General features: G+C 36.4%; 1 protein-coding gene and 1 pseudogene across 1 annotated transcript in view; both read right to left on the bottom strand.

Moving 5' to 3' along the window:
• The window catches only part of SORD (sorbitol dehydrogenase), a 74,627-nt gene that overhangs the window by 37,632 nt on the left and 13,967 nt on the right, over window positions 1–23,028 (bottom strand). The window lies entirely within an intron of this gene.
• On the bottom strand, window positions 12,586–13,078 carry LOC102542528 (oligosaccharyltransferase complex subunit OSTC pseudogene; annotated as a pseudogene).

A 23,028-nucleotide genomic window follows, 5' to 3' on the forward strand; every position in this document is an offset into this window, starting at 1 on the left:
TAGATAGACAAAAACAAATATAGATATAAATATCTGTATGTGTACACACACACTCCATAGTTCTGTCTACTGAAAGAACTTGGAAACAGTGACACCCAATAGCAAAAAGCACATCTAACACCCAAATCTTGGTTTCTAAATACCATTCTCCACTAAAAGGAACTAGGACTACTTAGAAATGACTTAATATAGTACCTAGAAAAAAAAAGTACAAGATGAACCTGTAACACCTTGTTGTGCCAGAAAGTAAGGAAGTATTCCAAGAATGATGGAGTATATTAAAGGTCAGAGAAGCCAGCTTGAAGACATTTCTACTGGCCAAATCAGAGACAAATTGAGCATAAAAATAAATAATAACAGTAACAGATCATTACTCATTGAATAAAATAAGAAGCCACAACTCTATACTGATAAAAATTGACTAACACTTTGAAAGTTTCACAAAGATAAGTAGTTACATAACCCAAAGCACTTCCCCAGAAAGTATTTATTAATTATACAGGGAAAAGAGTAAATTTATAATGGAGAAGATTGGCATATACCACCTTAATCAAAGTTAATATCATCAGCAACGGGACAAATTGTAGTTGTGTATCACTTGACAGGATGCAATGAGAAGAAAACAGCATTACTACTGAGATATTTATGCCCCAAAATGCATAAACTGAATCTAATAATGAGAAAGCATTAGAAAAGTCCAAATCGAGCAACATCTTACAATAACTGGTCTGTAATCTTTAAACATGTCAATGTCATGGAGATCAAAGAAAGCCAGCGGAAATGTTTCAGGCTGAGGAAAACTAAAAAGATATTTAAATTCAACACATGATTCTCAATTGGATCCTTTTGCTATAAAGGACATTATTGGGACAATTGGTAAAATCTGAATGGAGTCTGAGGATTAGCTGATAGTAATACTATATATCAATGTTAATATACTGATTTTGATGGGACATCATGCTGGCAATATATACTCCATGGGTTAGGACATAAAGTTCTTTGTATTGCACTTGCAATTTTTCTAGAAATAAAATTTTAAAGATAAATATAAAGGGAGATTCAATAATGCACTTGCCTTTATAAGAAAATAGCATAAAGCAGAGATGAAAAAGCTCAAGGTAGCAATCATGAAATATCAGAAAGAAATGAAATGTGAGCTGGAAGACCTCAGGAAGAAAAATGGAATAAAATGAGGCCATCATAAAAAAAAAAAAAAAAGGAAAGCAAAATTGGAAGTATCACAAAGGAGTAAAGACACTGCCAAAAACACAGTGAAGAACACAGAGGACATGATTAAGGAAAGTAAACAAAATAAAATGGAAATGAGAAGTTTAAAAGGATTAGAGATTAAATGATAGAAATGAAAAATAGGCAAAAGAGAAACAATAGTTGCATAATGGATTCCCTGATAAAGAAAACTGAAATAATAGAACAGAAAATAATTTCAATGTATAATTCAAGAATATTTTCCAGAAATAAAAGAATATTTGAATCTATGGAGATCACACCATAGCCAAGGAAATGTTAATATGAAAAGGTCAACACCGAGAAGCAGTTACTTGACTTCAAAGATAAATAAAGAATTACTTTGGCAGCTAGGCAAATAATCAAGTCAATTCTAAGGGGAGAAAAGTTCAAGCTTAGCTTAGACATTTTCATAGAAATATTCATTTCTAGGAGCAATGCCTAGGAAGCTGTCAAGGAAAGTAAGTGTCACCTGCACATTTTATACCCAGCCAACTGTGGTTCATATAAAAAAGCTCGGTGAGACATTTTTGCATATGGAAGAATTCAAGAAATATTGTTTCCATGAGCCTTCCTTGAAGTAACTACTAGAAGATGAACTTAAGCCAACCAAGTGATAAATGAGAAAACTATGACAAAAGAGGACTATGGAGGGCAGAAGAAGAAAAGAAAATATACTAATTTCATTATTTGTCCATATTAAAGAATTAATAAAATAATGAGTAAGAAATGAATATTAGTTGTATAAGTTAAAAAGACACCCACCAAAACAAAAAAATAAGTCTCTCAAATTTTGAGAAAAAATAAAAACACATACCACATTTTCAAAAAGTTTTAAAAGAATCTATGAATAGAAGGCATCATATCAAATAATGACAGAAATAAGACTAAATATATGTCAATTTGATAAATATAAATGGACCAAACTAATTTATTAAAATAAAAGAACTGAATCATAAGGCAAAATCCAATTCTATGCTATAAACAAGAGACCCAAAACAAAATAATTTGCAATTGCAAACAAGAAGAAATCAGAGTTATTTTAATACCAGGAGATAATTTTAATATCAGGAAAGGTTAAGATTAGGACAAACACGTGTTAAATGTGACAAATAATAATCATTTATTTTTTAACATTTTTTTATTGAGTTATAGTCATTTTACAATGTTGTGTCAAATTCCAGTTTAGAGCACAATTTTTCAGTTATACATGAACATATATATATTCATTGTCACATTTTTTTTCTCTGTGAGCTACCATAAGATCTTATATATATTCCCTGTGCTATACAGTATAATCTTGTTTATCTATTTTACATTTTGAAATCTCAGTCTGTCCCTTCTCACCCCCTGCCCCCTTGGCAACCACAAGTTTGTATTCTGTGTCTATGAGTCTGTTTCTGTTTTGTATCTATGTTTTCTGTTTGTTTGTTTGTTTTTTTAGATTCCACATATGAGTGATCTCATATGGTATTTTTCTTTCTCTTTCTGGCTTACTTCACTTAGAATGACATTCTCCAGGAACATCCATGTTGCTGAAATGGCGTTATGTTGTCAGTTTTTATGGCTGAATAGTATTCCACTGTATAAACGTATCACATCTTTATCCAGTCATCTGCTGATGGACATTTAGGCTGTTTCCATGTCTTGGATACTGTAAATAGTGCTGCTATGAACATTGGAGTGCAGGTGTCTTTTTGAAGTAGGGTTTCTTCTGGATATATGCCCAGGAGTGGGATGACTGGGTCATATGATAAGTCTATTCCTAGTCTTTTGAGGAATCTCCACACTGTTTTCCACAGTGGCTGCACCAAACTGCATTTCCACCAGCAGTGTAGGAGGGTTCCCTTTTCTCCACAGCCTCTCCAGCATTTGTCATTTGTGGACTTTTGAATGATGGCCATTCTGACTGGTGTGAGGTGATACCTCATCGTAGTTTTGATTTGCATTTCTCTGATAATTAGTGATATTGAGCATTTTTTCACGCGCCTATTGATCATTTGTATTTCTTCCTTGGAGAATTGCTTGTTTAGGTCTTCTGCCCATTTTTGGACTGGGTTTTTTTTTTATTAAATCATATGAGCTGCTTATATATTCTGGAGATCAAGCCTTTGTCAGTTTCATCATTTGCAAAAATTTTCTCCCATTTCATAGGTTGTTGTTTTGTTTTACTTATGGTTTCCTTTGCTGTGCAGAAGCTTGTAAGTTTAATTAGGCCCCATTTGTTTATTCTTGCTTTTATTTCTATTGCTTGGGTAGACTGCCCTAGGAGAGCATTTTTGAGATGTATGTCAAATAATGTTTTGACTATATTTTCTTCTAGGAGGTTTATTGTATCTTGTCTTATGTTTAAGTCTTTGATCCATTTTGAGTTTATTTTTGTGTATGGTATAAGGGAGTGTTCTAGCTTCATTGATTTACATGCTGCTGTCCAGTTTTCCCAACACCATTTGCTGAAGAGACTATTTTTATTCCATTGTACATTCTTGCCTCCTTTGTCAAAGATTAGTTGACCAAAAGTTTGTGGGTTCATTTGTGGGCTCTCTTTCTGTTCCATTGGCCCATATGTCTGTTTTTGTACCAATACCATGCTATCTTGATTATTGTAGCTCTGTAGTATTGTCTGAAGTCTGGAAGAGTTATTCCTCTAGCCTCTTTCTTTTTCTTCAGTAATGCTTTGGCAATTCTAGGTCTTTTGTGGTTCCATATAAATTTTATTATGATTTGTTCTAGTTCTGAGAAAAATGAAGTTTGGAGAAGTCTTAATGTCAGTTTTTTCAGCTTTAAAATGAGAATAATACCATGCCATAACGTTCATTTGTGGATTTAATAAAGCAGTATTTATATGAGCAATACATTGGGTTGACACTCAAAAGTATCCTCAAACTTCAAATAAAATCAATAAGACCTATATAAAAGGGATGAGATCAGACACCAGTAGAAATGACACAAAGGGATTATTGTGAATGTGTAGTAGATGAGTCTCAGAAACACTCTGGTCAAATTAAACTGGCATGGATATATTGTCATCTCAGGAAAATATGAACCAAATGGGACTGGATTAGGTTACACTAGTTGCATAATAATGTGGGAAGGGAAAAATGTGCTGGCAGAAAGGGTACTTGGTTTCCAAAAACATCCTGGAGAGATAGTTCCCTGACTTGAGGGCATGAGGAGCCAGTCCCTACAGATGGGATATCCTGATGACAGATATACAGGCATCAGGCCATGAAGCAGGATGGCATCAGCCATTGGAACCATCCAGGACACCCCTTCCCCACTCCCTGGTTTCATGCTCCCTGGCTACTTTCTGATGACATTTTGACTTCCACACAGATTTGCCCACAGAAAGGGGAGGCACTGGTGAGCCAATCAATCTCCTTAGGGCTATATGGGTGGAACTCTAAACTCTAGACCAGGACTTTGTCCACCTCACTTCTCCTAGTGCCTTGGAAATGCTGGTGAGAATACTTTTTTCCCTTTTTTTTTTTGGTGGGGGGGTGGTAATTAGGTTTATTTATTTTATTTATTTCAGTGAAGGTACTGGGGATTGAACCCAGGACCTTGTGCATGCCAAGCACACACCCCACCCCTGAGCTATATCCACCCCCACTGGTGAGAATACTTGGTTACTATTTGTAGTTTTTTTGCTCTTCTCCTATCCCGATCTAGTCAAGTTATGTGGCAATAAGAAGGGAAGAGGAGACTTTGGTGATTCAGGTTTCTGGAGTAGCTGCTACATGATTCATCAACGACAAGGCTGTGATTATAATTTTTCAGGCTTACTAGCATTTACTCCTTCTAAAGGAATACAGGACCATTAATTTTTATATGGCTACTTCTGGTTCTTTTTCTCATGTTTTAGACAAAATCTTGTATTAATCAAACTCTTTCTCCTTCTGTTTGCCTAGCTCTAAACCTTTTTTTTCTCTCTTATCATGTTTCATTATCTCCCAGGAATTCAGTTTCCACATCACATACTGCCACTACTTTTCTTCTCCTTCACACAGTGCTTTTCCCCATCATCACTCAGAATACTTATCACTTTGACCTTGTGGATACCTCTTTCTTCATAGTTCATTTCCTGGTTTGACCTTATGTTGAATGATGTCCATCTCCTACCCATCCCTATGCTACATTGAGTTTAAACACAGTTCCATCATGCCAGAAAGATCAGAATATGCTGCATTAACGAAACACTATGGGAAAATGGCATGATATATTTAAAGTGATGAGAGGGAAAAAAACCCATAACCAAGAATACTCTAACCACAAGGCTCTCATTCAAATTTGATGGAGAAATCAAAAGCTTTACAGACAAGCAAAAGCTAAAAGAATTCAGCACCACCAAACCAGCTTTACAGCAAATGCTAAATGAACTTCTCAAGACAGGAAAGAAAAGACCACAACCAGAAACAAGAAAACTATGAAATGGAAAAGCTCACTGATAAAGGCAAATATACAGTAAAAGTAGGAAAACATCCACATACAAACTAGGAGGACAGTTACAAGACAAAAGCAGTAAAATCATCTGTATCCACAATAAGCTGTTAAGAGATACACAGAACAAATCTAAGATATGATATCAAAACCAGTAATCATGAGGGGAGGAGAGTACAAATGCACAGTATTTAAAATGCACTTGAAATTAAGAGCTCAGAAACTTAAAGCAATCATTATTTGTGTGTATGTGTGTGTGTATGTACATATATAGACTTCTATACCAAAACCTCATGGTAACCACAAACCAAAAACTCTGTAATAGTTATACATACAACAAGGAAAAAGGAATCCAAACATAACACTAAAGATAGTCACCAAATCATGAGAGAAGAGAACAAAAGAAGAAAAGGGAAAAAAAACCCTAAAAAACAAATCCAAGACAATTAACAAAATGGCAATAAGAACATACATATCAATAATTACCTTAAATGTAAATGGAGTAAATGCTCCAACCAAAAGATACAGACTGGCTGAATGGATACAAATAGAAGACCCATATATTTGTTGCCTACAAGAGACACCTACAGACTGAAAGTGAAGGGATGGGAAAAACTATTTCACACAAATGGAAATCAAAAGAAAGCTGAAGTAGCAATAAGTATATTAGACAATATAGATTTAAAAATAGAGACTGTTACAAGAGACAAAGAAAGACACTACGTAATAATCAAAGGATCAATCCAGGAAGAAGATACAATAATTCTAAGTATATATGCGCCCAACATAGGAGCAACTCAATATATAGCAATTGTTAACAGACATAAAGGGAGAAACTGACAGTAACACAATAATAGTGGGGGACTTTAACACCCCACTTACATCAATGGACAGAAAGATCATCCAGATAGAAAATCAATAAGGAAACACAGGCCTAAATGATGCATTACATCTGTTGGACTTAATTGATATTTATAGAGCATTCCATCCAAAAGCAGTAGAATATACATTCTTTTTAAGCGCACATGGAACATTCTCCAGGATAGATCATATGCTGGGCCATAAAGCAAGCCTTGGTAAATTTAAGAAAACTGAAATCACATCAAGCATCTTTTCCAACCACAACACTATAAGATTAGAAATCAACTACAAGAGAAAAATTGCAAAAAAACACAAACACATGGAGGCTAAACAAGATGCTACTAAACAACCAATGGATCAGTGAAGAAATCAAAAATACTTAGAGACAAATCAGAATGAAAACACAATGATCCAAAACCTATGGGACACAGCAAAATCAGTTCTAAGAGGGAAGTTTATAGCAATACAAGCTTACTTCAGGAACAAAACAAGAAAATCTCAAATAAACAACCTAACCTTACACTTACGGCAACTAGAGAAAAAAAAGAATAAACAAAACTCAAACTCAGCAGAAAAAAGAAATCATAAAGATCAGAGCAGAAATAAATGAAATAGAGACTAAAAAAAAAATCAATGAAACTAAAAGTTGGTTCTTTGAAAAGATAAACAAAATAGATAGATCTTTAGCCAGAGTCATCAAGAAAAAAACGGAGAGGGCCCAAATCAATAAAATCAGAAATTAAAACAAAGTTATAACCGACACCACAGAACTATAAAGGATCATAAGAAGCTACTACAAGCAACTATACACAAATAAAATGGACACCTAGAAGAAATGGACAAATTCTTAGAAAGGTAATCCCCCAAGACTGAACCAGAAAGAAATAGAACCAGAAAGAAATATGAACAGACGAGTTACCATTACTGAACTTGAATAAATAATTCTAAAAACTCCCAACAAAGAAAAGTTCAGGACCAGATGGCTTCACAGGTGAATTCTACCAAACATTTAGAGTAGAGTTAACACCTATCCTTCTGAATCTATTCCAAGAACTGCAGAGGAAGGATGACTTCCAAATTCATTCAATGAGGCCACCATCACTGTGATACCAAAACAGACAAAGATATCACAAAAAAAGAAAATTACAAGCCAATATCACTTATGAAGATACTTGTGAAAATCCTCAACAAAATACTAGTAAACTGGATCTGAAAATACATGAAAGGGATCATACACCATGATCAAGTGGGATTTAACCAAGGGGTGTAAGGATTTTTCAATATCCACAAATCAATCAAGGTGATACACCACATTAACAAATTGAAGAATAAAAACCATATGATCATCTCAATAGATGCAGTAAAAGCTTTTGATAAAATTCAACATCAATTTATGATGAAAAAGAGACCCTTCAGAAAAAGGGCACAGAGGTAACATAACTCAACATAATAAAAGACATATACGACAAATCCACAGCTAACATCACACTCAATGGTGAAAAACTGAAAGCATTTCCCCTAAGATTAGGAACAAGACAAGGATGCCCACTCTTAGCACTTTTATTCAACATAGTTTTGGAAGTCCTAGCCACAGCAATCAGAGAAGAAAAGGAAATAAAAGGGATCCAAACTGTAAGAGAAGAAGTAAAACTGTCACTGTTTACAGATGACATGATACCATATATAGGAAATTCTAAAGTCGTTGCCAGAAAACTACTGGAGCTCATCAATGAATTCAGTAAAGTGGCAGGATACAAAATTAATATATAGAAATTTGTTGCATTTCTATACACTAACAATAATAAAATATCAGAAAAAGAAATTAAGGAAACAATCTCATTTACCAGCACATCAAAAAGAATAAAATACCTAAGAATAAATCTACCTAAGGAGGAAAAAGGCCTGTACTCCAAAAACTGTAAGACACTCATGAAAGAAATTGAAGACGACACAAAGAGATGGAAAGATATACTGTGTTCTTGGACTGGAAGACTCAATATTGTTAAAATGGCCATACTACTCAATGCAATACACAGATTCAATGCAATCCCTATCAAACTACCAGTGGCATTTTTCACAGAGCTGGAACAAAAAATGTTAAATTTTGTATGGAAACACAAAAGACCCCAAATAGCTGAGATAATCTTGGGAAAGAATGGGGCTGGAAGAATCATGCTTTTTTATGTTAGACTATTCTACAAAAATACAATAATCAAAACAGTATGGTACCAGCACAAAAACAGACATATAGATCAATGTAACAGGGCAGAAAGCTCAGAAATAAACCCATGCACTTATGGTCAATTAATCTATGACAAAGGGAAAAAGGAGGAGAAAACACAGTTTCTTCATTAAGTGATGCAGAGAAAACTGGACAGCTACATGTAAAAGAATGAAATTACAACATTCTCCAACAGTAAATACAAAAATTAACTCAAAATGGATTAAAGACCTAAATGTAAGACTGGATACTATCAAATTCCTAGAGGAAAACATAGGCAGAACACTCTTTGACATGAATTGCAGCAATATTATTTTTGATCCATCTCCTAGAGTAATGGAAATAAAAGCAAAAATAAGCAAATGGGACCTAATCAAACTTGAAAGCTTTTGTACACCAAAGGAAACCATAAACAAAATGAAAAGACAACCTATGGAATGGAAGAAAGTATTTACAAACAAAGACAGATAAGTGATTAATTTCCAAAATATGCAAACAGTTCATACACTTAATACAAAAAACCCCAAACAACTCAATCAAAAAAATGGGCAGAAGATCTAAACAGACACTTCTCCAAAGAAAACATACAGATGTCCAATAGGCACATGAAAAGATGCTCAACGTTGCTAATTATTAGAGAAGTGCAAATGAAAACTTCATTGAGGTTTCACCTCACACCAGTCAGAATGGCCAGCATTAAAAAACCCACGATAAATGCTGGACAGGGTGTGGAGAAAAGGGAACCCTCCTACGCTGTTGGTGGGAATGTAAATTGGTGCATGGAGAACCATGGAGAACAGTACAGAGGTTCCTTAAAAAACTAAAAATATAATTACCATATGATCCAACAATCCCACTCTGGGCATATATCTGGAGGAAGCTCTAACTTGAAAAGATACATGCACCCGAATGTCCATAGCAGCCCTATTTACAATAGCCTAGACATGGCAGCAACCTAAATGTTCATCAACAGATGAAAAGATAAAGAAGATGTGGTATATATATATATATATATATATACATACAATGGAAAATTACTCACCCATAAAAATAATGAAATAATACCATTTGCAGCAACATGGATGAACCTAGAGGTTATCATATGAACTGAAGCAAGTCAGAGAAAAACGAATATCATATGATATCACTTATGTGTGGAATCTAAAAAAAAAAGATACAAATGAACTTATTTACAAACCAATAATAGATTCACAGATACACAAAACAAACCAGGGATACCAAAGGGGAAAGGGGTTGGGGGAGGGATAAATTAGGAGTTTGGGATTAACATATACACATCACACAATAGATATAAAATAGATACACAAAAAGGACCAACTGTATGTCACAGGGAACTGTGTTCCATATCTTGTAATAACCTATAATGGAAAAGAATATGAAAAAGAATATATATATATATATATATGTATATGTATAACTGAATCACTTTGCTGTATGCCTGAAATTAACATAACATTGTAAATCAACTATATGTCAACAAAAATTAAAGACAAAAAACGAACAAACAAAAAAACCACTATGTATTCTTCCTGGAACAAAATGAGAAGATGTTTTCCTAAAGAAAAGTTGTTCTAATCACTACATGTCCCAGATCAATAGTCCAACTGAATTTTAGAAAATGAAACTAAACTCAGTTTCAACTCATCCCTCTCACTGTGTCAACCTTTAAGGGTTGGCACAATAAGGATGTAGATTTTGTACTGTTTCATTAGTACTGTTTGCGGTACTAATTATCTTTATGGTCTCCAACTTTAGCAGTTAAATCAACAACATTGATTTGTTTTCAGTACAAGTATAGCACTAAACTACAAGGGGAGGTGCATGACAGACTCTCTGTCTTGAAAAAGATGCTAATATATGGAGAAGGACTTCCCTTCCCCAGGAAAACATGCATCAACTCAAATGACTCAAATAGAAAAGTAGGAATGGACGTGGAAATAACCTAAATGTCCATTGACAGATGACTGAATAAATAAGTTATGGTATATTTATACAGTGGGATACTACTCAGCCATAAAAAAGAAAACATAATGCCTTTGCAGCAACATGGATGTCCCTGAAGAATGTCATTCTAAGGGAAGTAAGCCAGAAAGATAAAGAAAAATACCATATGACATCACTCATATGTGGAATCTAAAAAAAAGAAAAAGAAAAAGAAGAAGACAAATGAACTTAAATATAAAACAGAAACAGACTCACAGACATAGAATACAACTTGTGGTTGCCAGGGGGGAGGGGGGTGGGAAGGGACAGATTGGGAGTTCAAGATTTGTAAATAACAGGTATATATAGAATAGATAAATAAGTTATACTGTATAACACAGGGAAATATATATGAGATCTTATAGTAGCTCATGGTGAAAAAGAATATGAAAATGAATATATGTATATTCATGTATGACTGAAAAATTGTGCTGTACACCAGAAATTGACAGAACATTGTAAACTGACTATAACCCAATTAAAAATAAATAAAATAAATTTTTTTAAAAAGAAAGAAAAGTAGGATGGAGCTTCACTGTTACTGCAAGAGGAGTAACAGATGTGCTCCTCATAGCCAGCCTGTGATAAAGGCCAAGAGTTAGAGGCTCTGGAGTTAGTCTCTTGCATTGGAATTCCACTTACCATTTGATTTTGGGTAACTACGTAAACTCTCAAATCTTTTCTCTGTAAGACAGGGATAAACATAGTCTCTACCTCATAGGGCTGTACTGAAGATGAAAAGAAATAATAAATATAAAGTGATAATAATAGCTAATGTTTCTTAAGCATTTACTTTATGTGGCAGGCTGAATATTGGCCCCAAATATATCCAGGTAGCAATTCTTGCAATCTGTGAATGTTACTTTACATGGCAAATGGACTTTGTAGGTGTAATTAAATTAAGGATCTTGAGATGGGGAAATTATCCTGGATTAACTTGGTGGATCTTACATGTAATTACAGGTATCCTTATAAGAGAGTGGCAGAGGGAGCTTTTACTATCAACGTGAGGACTGAAGCAAGATGCTACACTCCTGGCTTTCAAGATGAAGGAAGGTGCCACCAAAGATGCAGCTCTAGATGCTGGAAAAGATGAGGAAATAGATTCTTCCCTCGAGCCTTGAGAGGGAGCATGGCATTACGGACATCTTGATTTTGGCCCAGTGAAACTGATTTCAGATTTCTGTCCTTCATAACAGTTAAGAGAATAAATGTGTGCTGGTGTTTTCCCAGCTTTATTGAGATATAATTGACATATAACATTGTATAAGTTTAAGGTGTGCAATGTGATGATTTGATACATATATATATTGTGAGATGTTTACACAATAAGGTTGTTAACACACCTTTTAGCTCATATAATTACCATTGTGTTGTTATTATGGTGAGAATATCAGAACTCTACTCTCATAGCAACTTCCAAGTATACAAATGTAGTCACCAAGCTGTACAGTAAAATCTCTAAAATGTACTCATTTTTTTAAAGGGGGTTGTAAAAATAATCACTTTTTCAATATTGTAGCTGTAGAAATGAAGTACATTTTCTTTAGGAAATGAAAAAAAAAAAAAAGAAGAAGAAGAAAATGCCACTTAACATCATTGGTACACCGGGATAAGCCAGCAGGAAGAAATACTGATAAGCTTGTCTCTTTGATACCAAGGAGATATTCTAGTCCAAGATTTAATATGCTTCCTATGTTTTCATTAGATATTCCTTTTTTGCTACTTTTCATCCTTTTCCATATTTCATATCAAAGGATTGGTACAGCCTTTAAAACTTCATTAACAGGAGCAAATTCTTTTCAAAAAGCACTTTAACCCATCAGATAGCCCAGGAGTTTCACTGTCATGAGTACTCTAGCCATGAAAAAACTCAGCAGGACACAGATGAATCTAATGAATAGAAGAAGAAATCTATTGAGTTTTATAATGTTTGGTGCACTGGACAGGTCCAGGACTGTGAAACCTAAACTTCCCATTGTAAACAGGAAGCTAGATGCGTATCCTTCCATAGTATATTGTCCATTTACTCTGAAGACCAGGAAAGCTACTGGTCTCTGATGTCCATGTTCATCAGTCACAGAACCAACACTTGGAGGTTCGACAATAACATCATATTCTTCCAGAGATGAGGAAGTAAGATGCCACCATCAGAGCATACACCATCATGGCCGATGGCATGTGCACCCAGGGCAGCTTCTTCAGCTTCAAGTTGGGGAATTCAAGCACTAAGAACAGGACTGAGTACACACTCTCCATGTCAGTGGCAGCAGGGGAAGCTCTTGGCCTGGAGCCTCACGTGCCACCAGGAAACAGATCTGCCCCTCAAAACTTACTCATTTTGATTTGCATTATGTTGAACCATCCTTGCATCCAAGGATTAATCTCAGTTGGTTACAGTGAATGATCCTGTTAATGTGCTGTTGAATTTGGTTTGCTAGTATTTTGTTGAGAATTTGTGCATCTATATTCATCTGGTCTGTAGGGGTATTGGTCTGTAGTTTTCACATCCCGTAATGTCTTTATCTGGCTTGGGCATCAGGGTAATGTAGGCCTCATAAAATGAATTTGGGAGTGTTTCCTCTTCTTCAAGGTTTTGGAAGAGTTTAAGAAGAAATGGTGTTGATTCTTTATTAAATGTCTGGAAGAATTCAGACCTGTGAAGCCATCTGGTCCTAAGCTTTTCTTTGTTGGAAGGTTTTTGATTACTGATTCAATCTCATATTATTGGTTTGTTCAGATTGTCTGTCTTCATGATTCAGACTAGGCTGTATGTTTCTAGGAATTTATCCATTTCTTCTACATTGTCAAATTTATTGGGTTTTAATTTTTTTCTTTTTTTATGTTTTTTAAAAATTTGGTGTATAACTATTCATAGTATTCTCATGATCCTTGTATTTCTGTGATATCAGTTGTAATGTCTCTTTACAAGGTAATGTCTCATTTTTCTTTTATAATTTTATTTATTTGAGTCCTCTCACTTTTTTCTTGGCAAGTCTAGCTAAAATTTTGTCAGTCTTGTTTATCTTTTAGAAAAAACAACTCTTATTTTTGCTGATTTTTTCTTTTTTTTTTAAGATTAATTGGTTGATTGATTGATTGATTTTAATGGCAGTACTGGGAATTAAACCCAGGACCTTGTGTATGTGAAGCATGTGCTCTACCACTGAGCTATATCTATATCCTCCTCCATTTTGTTGATTTTTTAAATTGATTTTCTGTTCTCTAGTTACTTATTTCTGTTCTGATCTTTGTTATCACCTCCCTTTTGCTTACTTTGGACTTAGTCTGTTTTTCATTTTCTAGTTCTTTGGGGTATAAAGTTAGATTGTTTATTTGAGATCTTTCTTTTTTCTCAATGTAGGCATTTATGGCTATAAACTTTACTCTTAGCACTGCTTTTGATGCATCTCATAAGTTTTGGCATGTTGTATTTCCATTTTTGTTTGTTTCCATTTATTTTTTCATTTCTTTTTGATTTAATCTTTGATCCATTGGTTGTTCAGGACTGTTATTTAATTTCCACATATTTGTGAATTTTTCAGTTTACTCTTGCTATTGATTTATAGTTTCATACCACTGTGGTAGGAAAAGATAATTGGTATAGTTTCAGTCTTTATTAATCTGCTGAGACTCATTCTGTGACCTAACATATGATCTGTCCTGGAGAATGTTCAGTGTGTGCTGGAGATGAATGTGTATTCTGTTGCTGTTGGATGGATTGTTCTATATATGTCTGTTAAGTTCACTTGGTCTAAAATATGGCTCAAGTTCAGTGTTTCCTTATTGATTTTCTGTCTGGATAATCTATTCTTTGTTGAAAATGCAGTACTGAAGTCCTTTACTATTATTGTATTGTTGTCTATCCTTCCCTTCAGGTCTGTTCATATTTGCTTAATATATTCAGGTGCTCTAATAATTGGCATGTATATATTTGCAATTATATCCTCTTGATGAACTGACCTCTTTATCATTATATATTGGACTTCTTTGCCACTTATTATAGTTTTTGGTTCAAATTCTATTTCTTCTGATGAAAGTATAGCTACCCCTGCTCTCCTCATTTCCACTTACATGGAATATCTTTTTCCATCCCTTCACTTTGAGCCTATGTGTGTCCTTGAAGCTAATGTGAGTCTCTTATAGACAACATGTAGGTGGATCTTGTTTTTTCATCCATTCAGCCACTCTGTGCCTTTTTATTGTAGTATTTAACCCATTTTCACTTAAAATAATTATTGATAAGAGAGGACTTATGGTTGTCATCTTGTTCATTGTTTTCTGGCTGTTTTGCAGTTCCTTTCTTCCTTTCTTGCTATCTTCCTTTGTGAACTGACGTTTTTCCATAGTGGTATACTTTGATTCCCTTCTCTTTATCTTGTGTGTATCTTCTAAAGGTTTTTGTTTTTTCATTACCCTGAGGCTTACTTGAAACATCTTATAGCTATTACAGCCTATTTTAAGCTGATAACAACTTAACTTCAATTACATACAAAAACTCTAACTTTTTATTCCCATTTTATGTTTTGTTTTTCAATGCCACACTTTACATCTTTTATATTGTGTATCCATTAACAAACTATTGTACCCACAGGTATTTTTAATACTTTCATCCTTCAATCTTTATATTAAGTGGTCAAATACATCACCATATTACAGTATTAGAGTATTATGAATATAACTATATGCCTGCCTTTACCAGTATGATGTTTATTTTCATATGTTTTCTTGTTACTAGATAGCATCCTTTTATCTCAGCTTGAAGAACTCCTTTCAGCATTTCTACTAATAAGACAGGTCTACTGGTGATAAACTCTCTTTGGTAGCACCAGGTCTGGTGGTCATTGTGACTTACGGACTCAGGCCGTTGGTGTCCACATCATCGACAACTGCATGGCCCTTGGCAAGTGCTGTTGGGAGTCTGAAGAGACTGCAAGGGCTGTTGGGGTCTTCAGCACTGCCTCCAGATTCAGAAGCTAGGGACCAAGGTAAGCAGCAGTGGTGCCTGGTGGTGTGCACACACCAGCTGTGGGGGCCAGCTGCTGGTTCCTATAATGGCAGGGAATAGCTACAAACACATAGTGGGGGGACCAGGACAGGCAGCAAGGGCTAGGCCAACTGTGTACATACTGGCACCTGCACCTATGTGTACTACCGTGGCTGCTGGGTCTCACCAAGGGTGCATGGCAATGGAGCCCGACCGGAACTGGGCAAAGGGCAGGCAGGTACACAGCTGGAGGGGCTAACTGCTGGTGAGCGTTGTTGTGCAGGCCAGCAGCAGAAGACAGGGCCTGATCCAGGCCCGCAAGCAGCTGCAGGAGCCCACGCCATTGGTGTGTTCTCCCTTGGCTGCATTGTCTCCCCATGGACATTTACATAGGAGTGGAGTCTGGTGACAGGCATCAGGCCAGTGGCGACCAAGTACATAGCTGGAGAGGCTGTCCCCAAGCACACGCAGTGCTGGGATTCAGCCACAAAGGTTGAGTCTGGCATCTTGCACTGTCGCAGCTGCAGAGGCCTGGGCTGGCTGCCAGTGTGGTTCCTGAGCTCCAGTAAGCGAGGGAAAGGACTCAGGCAGCTGGCATTAGCAAATGCAACTACCCGTGGGAAAAAGCCAGTGAAATCTGCTAAGGGTCCACAGCAGCTATGCAGGCTGTGGGTTCCTTCAGTGTTGAAAGCTGCTGGGGTCACCTGCAGAGCAGGCTACTGGGAACTGTGGTTGTGCTAATTGCTTGACAACTACTGGTAGACCCTGCTTTGCCTTCTTGTCCCTAGCCATCTCTATACATCTCAGCTTTGCCAGTCTGAGTGGGGTGAAATTGAAGCAGGTCCTTCACGTAGTACCCCCAGAGGCTGAGGAAGCTGGTTGCTCAACCTGTTCTTTTCCTGGTGAGCTCTAGCTGCGGAGTTCTGTCTTACTGCTGAGCAATGCTAGCATGGGGGATAGGATGATGGAGGCCAAATGAAGATGTCTTCCTTCCCTTTTTGTGTGGTTATTTTCAAATTTTTTGTTCAACTGTGTTGCTGAAGTTTCTTAAGTGAACTCCACAGCTGTTTTTATTCCTGCACAGCTGTCAAATTATTGATCTTTGTAGAGGGATAGAGGCAGGAGTCTCCTACTCTGCCATCTCCCAAATTTGTGTTGTTTTAAGTTACTAAGTTTGCGGTAATTTATTAGAGCAGCCATGGTAAACTAATACAGTCAGGCATTATTCTAACAGCTTCCCTTTCAATATTTCACCCAATTCTCACCTTTTCCCATCTCCTCATTAATCAGGGAGAGGTGTGTTAGTAATTAGAAACTAATTTACCATCTTCAGTTGGCCCCACCACACATACCCTGTACTCACATGTGCAGAATCTTCCTGACTGCTTTTTTCTGGGATAGAGAGGAATCTGAAGAGACTTAAGCCTAGGGCTTTTCCTCAAACCATTCCCATACCAATCCTATAACCCAGGGTTCAACAGGAAAAAAAATTATATTTTCATTGACTTGTTTTCTAAATCTAGATTTTTATATTAGGTTAAGATGCTATATCTGTATTTACCATTTACCTTAAGGTGGATTATGGTACGAGATGGATCTGTTTTAGACTTTATCCACTAGGCTTTATTCTAAGTAATATCCCTGGTTTGAACCCACAGGACAGTCACACACATACACACACATTCATCAACTATGGGTGAGTTCTCCTAGAAAAACCTGTCCTTTATGCAGTTGTGGGAAGAACAGAGGGCAGCAGTAGCACTGTCCTACCCTTGACATCTCTCTGCCTTGTAATTTTGTTTCAATAGAATTCACTTAACATGCCTCATTGAGGCTTCTGTATGGTGATATCTGAGGGCAGATTTGGAATTGAATGCTGGTTTTGCCTTGCGTAACCTCTCTTTTCCCTCCATTCTTCATCTATAGAAAATAGGATGATATCTATTGTCACGATTGTTACAAGGATTAAAATAAGATGATATGAGTTAAAGTGTCCTGGACACAGCAATCATAGAGACTGGCATGCTCATAGACATAGCTGAGAGAGAACTCGGGCCACCATGTTGGTCCACAGTTGATTGGACCATGTGTGGGCACTCGATTCCCCAAAGTCAGCCAGATCCACAGGCTGATCAGATACTAACGATGCAGCTTAGTGGAGAAAGTTCTGCCTAAAAGGTAAGAAAGCAACAGGCTGATCTCGAGAATCTGAAATAGAAAATAAAGGAGAGAATCAGGCAATTAGGGGCAGAAACTGAAGCTAAAAAGATGTAAGGAGGGAGGAAGTTGTGGGGCCAGGAGCAAGTTGTAGTTCTTGAGTAGGACTAAGTTATGAGGAAACATGTTCTGAGTATGCAAAAGTAATGAGGTCAAGAAGAGATACAGAATGGATGCCGAGGAAGTCAGGAGAAGTGGGAACTCCTCCAATAAGCAAAGTTTTAGTAACTAAGTCATATAAATGGCATAACAGTACAGTAAAGATCCGTTAACGAGATTCCTAGAGCCATCATGCATCCAGAAGAGTTCCTGTTCTCGCATTTTTATGGTTGCCTATCTTCCTTATTGTCATATGTCATCTTAAAATAAATTCCCATTACTTGAGCTGTACTATTAATCCTTATTTCTTGCAAAAGAGCTTGATTAAAACAAAAGAGTACATGTGGTAGTTTCATCTCATTTTAAAAAACAGATCATGAAACAGTAATGCATAAGGAAACAGGAGAATATTCCTGGCAAAGAGAATATCAGGAGTCAAGGCTTGGAGGTGAGAAAGTATTAAGGGTATTATTGGTGGGTGGGCAGAATCTGAGAGCATTAGTCAGAGGGTTGTGACTGGTCAGAACCAAAGGGTAAATGCAGTAGGGTACAGTTGGGTAGTTGGGAATCTAGATGGCAGTGATGGGCAGCTTACTGTGCTAACGGAGCTGAAGCTCCTCCACTAAGGCTTTGTTATTCTCATACCTCAGAGTTTTTGTTAGTAATGCATATCGTCTTAAAGATATTTAAAGATCAGTCACAATTTGATACAAACCCTGCCCTTACCTTGGGCAAGCAGTATACTAACCTAACTGATTAATGATCAAAGGCCTAGTTGTTATGGAAGACTCAACCAGACCAGCCCCCTTTGTTTTTCAGAAGCTTCAAGGAAGCTGCTTGAAAGAAACACAGAAAACAAACAAACTCCCTATCACATTTGTCCCTGTGACTAAGGTCACAGGAAAATGCTGTAGGGAGAGAACCAAGTTTCCCATCTCTGACACGGCATTGCCCCAGCCCAGACCCAAGTGATGACTGAAGTCTCTAGGGGTTAGATCCAGGTCAGAACTAGTAAGTACCACTGGGCTGGGGTCCTGGTTCAGTAACAAAATCTGTTTCCTTCAAATGTTTTCCAAATTTTCTAGGCTCCCTGAACCTGGGGAACAGACTTAAAAAGACTGCTGTCCAACAGAAGTATAATGCTAACTCTGTGTCTATTTTAAATTGTCAAGTAGTCATAGTAAAAAGGTAAAAATAGATGAAATTAATTTTATAATACATTTTATTTAACCCAGCATATCCAAAATATTATTTTCAACATGTAGTCAATATAAAATTATTTTTATACTAAGTTTTCAACAATTCAGTGCCTATTTTATACTTATGTACATCTCAGTTCAGAGTAGCCATTCCAAGTGCCCAATAATAGCTATATCTGGCTGATGGCTACTGTACTAGACAGCACAGGCCTACAGTAACCTGACTAGCTTCCTCCTTTCCACCTTACCTCCCACTCCCATCAGGTGCAGGAATTTGAGGGGTGCACCGGAATATTTGAAGGGCCTTGTTGTCATGCTGATGATAGGAGTCCACTGGGAAAACTAAGTTTCTCTTCTTCTGAACCACTGTCATCTACCCCAGTGTCCCTCTTCTTTCCCCTCCTGAAATCAAGGACTAGTATTCTCAGAGAATTTGGTCTATACTTTATCATAGCATTTCACTTTGCCTTACAGTCAGATGTTTATGTTTCAAACTCCTAAACTAGGTTACTAATACTTTAATGGCATTTGTCTTACTCTCTGACATCTCTCTTCACAGTAGGCTTAGCACTTAGTCATCAATAGATGTTTGCTGAATAAATGAATGATACAATTCTTAAGAGACAGATGAACATGTTTTAAGGAAGCTTTTGTTTCATCTGGCACCTCCAGGTTCACACAACTCAATTCCTGATTAAACAAGGAAGCCCCTCAGGGCACTGTTGGTCTCAGCCTGGAAACTGAGGAAAACACTTGCCTTTATCCTTTGGGGTCTCATGTTCATAAATACAATTCAACAAATAGTTCCTGAACAACTCTCATGTTCCAGGCACCACGTTGAGTGCTGTGGGAGCTGCAAAGATGAGTAAGAAACATCCTTGCCCTCAAGTCCTTAAGTATCCAATAGAGGGCACAAATGATTATACACAATAATTATACACAAATAATTATCATTTTAAGTTGAGTACCCAAAATGCTATAAAGTAGATTAAGAGTCCTGTGGAGAGAGAAGCAAAAAGAGGAACCTGTGAAAGAGGCTTCATTCAGACTTATCCTTTGAGATGATGCTTGCAGGCAGGACAGGAGTTGAATAGTTGCAATGGAGGGAGGGAAAGAAATAGCTTTAAAAAACCGGACAGATGAGAAAGAAACACAATACAGAGGAGGTGTGTTGAAGAAACTAATTAGGACAAGGAAATGAAATGGACTCCAAAGAGCAGAATAGAAGAAATTACAACAGGGTGACAGAGAAACAAATGCTATCAGAGGGGTGAGGGTTCCACAGCTGTCAGGCACCCTTGTTTAAGAGGGCAATGCTGCAAAGAGCTCCCCAGAAGCGAGGCTGGGAGTTCCAGGAGGAGATGAGGTAGGTCTATGTCACAAACTGATAGCAGCAGAGGTAGGGACTAGAGGAATGAAGAGCCCTCCGATCAAGGCAGGGGGAATCTCCTAAAGAATGTTACACAACCAGATTTGAGCAAAGTCCCAGAACGACAAAGTATGAGAAGAGATCAGATAAGTCAAAAATAACTTTCTGTGACACAGAAGACACGGGCGATATTCTGGCTAGAAAGTATTGCATGCCTAGGGGATCACAGGAGAAGTCAGAACAGGAATAGGATACCAACCTGGGACACAAAAGAAGATGCAAACAGCCATTGGCTGGGTTGGAGTGTAAATTATAAGTTGTGATAGTCTCTTCCAAGCCACTAAAGTTGGGATTCATGCCTGGAGGTATGTAGGCAGTTTTGCATACATACAAAAGTTGCACCCACAGCAGCAGGAAAAATTCCAAAACTGGCATTGAGGCAGATGTACAGAAGGAAACCAGAGAATCTGATTTAAGAACAAGACTGATTTGTTTTCAATTTTGTTTTAAAATTTCAGAGGCATCTATTGCCCCCGAGCACTTTTACTTCAGAAAAAGAGAGACCAAGCCCTTTTACCTTTCAGAACATGCATACCAGGGCGCCTACAGAACACGTTTTTGGACTCAGTTATACACATCCAGAGCTGTAAAGGAGACTAAATGGCTAGCCTACACTGAGCGTGTGGCAACTACTAGGCCAATGTGCAAAGTGCTTTTTACAGGCATTATCTCATTTAATCCTCACAGTATTTTACCTATGACATTATATTATTATTCATTTCTCAGATGGGGGAACAGGTACATAGCTTGCCAAGATCACAACACTAGTAACTCATGGGGTTGTAAGGAAGTTTTTTATCTTATAAACTTTATAGTTATAGGACTAATCAAATTTTCTCTTTTTTGTGTCAGGTTTAGTAAAATATATTTCCTAGGAATTTAGACAGTTCATTTAAATCTTCTAACTTATTGGCATAAATTTGGTCAGATTTCTCTCATAATTTTTTTAAGGTCTGTAGGGCCTTAGATGTATTCCTCTTTATTTCTGATAACGGTTATATACACTTCTTCCTCTTTTTCTTGACCAGTCTTGCCTGAACTGTACCAATTTAATTAGTCATTTCAAAGAAACATTTTCTTGATTTGCTGTTCCTTTCTATTACAGGTTTGTTTCCTATTTTATTAATGTCTCCTCTTAAGTTATTTCCTCTTATATTATTTCCTCCCTTTTATTTTCCTTGGGAGTTTTTTGGTGATTTTTTCCTCTGGTTTCTTGAGATGGATCCTTATTAGATCATTGATTTTTAGTCTGTGTTTTTGTCTAAAGTACGTATTTAAGACTATGCAACTTCCCAAAGCATGCATCCCACAGTTTGTTTGCTGTATCCCACTTTTATATTTTATTATCATTTAAAGTATTTTGTAATTTCCACAGCGATTTATTTTTTGATGCATGGATTATTTAGAAGTATATCTTTTAAAATTCAAATATGAAGGTTTTCTAGTTATTTCTTAGTGTTTTCTTGCTTAATTGAACTGTGGTCAGAGGATATATTCTTTTGTTGTTGTTGTTGTTCTACTGAAGTACAGTTGATTTACAATGTTGTATTAGTTTCTGGTGTACAGCATAATGATTCAGTTATACATATATATATTCTTTTCATTATAGGTTACTACAAGATATTCAATGTAGTCCCCTGTGCTATACAGTAGAACCTTGTTTTTTCTCTATTTTATATGTAATTTATATCTAATCTCAAACTCCTAATTTATCCCCTCCTTTTCCCCTTTTTTAATCACAAGTTTTTTCTATGTCTGTGAATTACTTTCTGTTTTGTAAGTTCATTTGTTTCATTTTTTAGATTCCACATATAAGTTATACCATATTTTTGTCTTTCTCTGTCTGACTGACTTCACTTAGTATGATATTCTCTAGGTCCATCCATGTTGCTGCAAATGGCATTATTTCATTCTTTTTTATGGCTAAGTAGCATTCTGTTGCATATATATACACACCACAACTTCTTTATTCAATCATTTGTTGATGGACATAGCTCATTGTAGTTTTGATCAGCATTTCTCCGAAAATTAGCCATATTGAGCATCCTTTCACGTGCCTACTGGCCATCTGTATGTCTTCTTTGGAGAAATGTCTGTTTGGGTCTTCTGCCCATTTTTGACTGGGTTTTTGTTGTTGTTATCAAGTTGTATGAGCAGTTTGTATATTCTGGAAATTAAGCCCTTGTCAGTCACATAATTTGCAAATATTTTCTCCCATTCTGTAGGTTGTCCTTTCGTTTTGTTTATGGCTTTCTTTGTTGTGCAAAAGCTTATAAGTTTAATTAGGTCCCATTTGTTTATTTTTGCTTTTATTTCTATTGCCTTT

Source organism: Vicugna pacos, chromosome 6, assembly GCF_048564905.1.
Source record: "Vicugna pacos chromosome 6, VicPac4, whole genome shotgun sequence".
Taxonomy (NCBI): Eukaryota; Metazoa; Chordata; class Mammalia; order Artiodactyla; family Camelidae; genus Vicugna; species Vicugna pacos.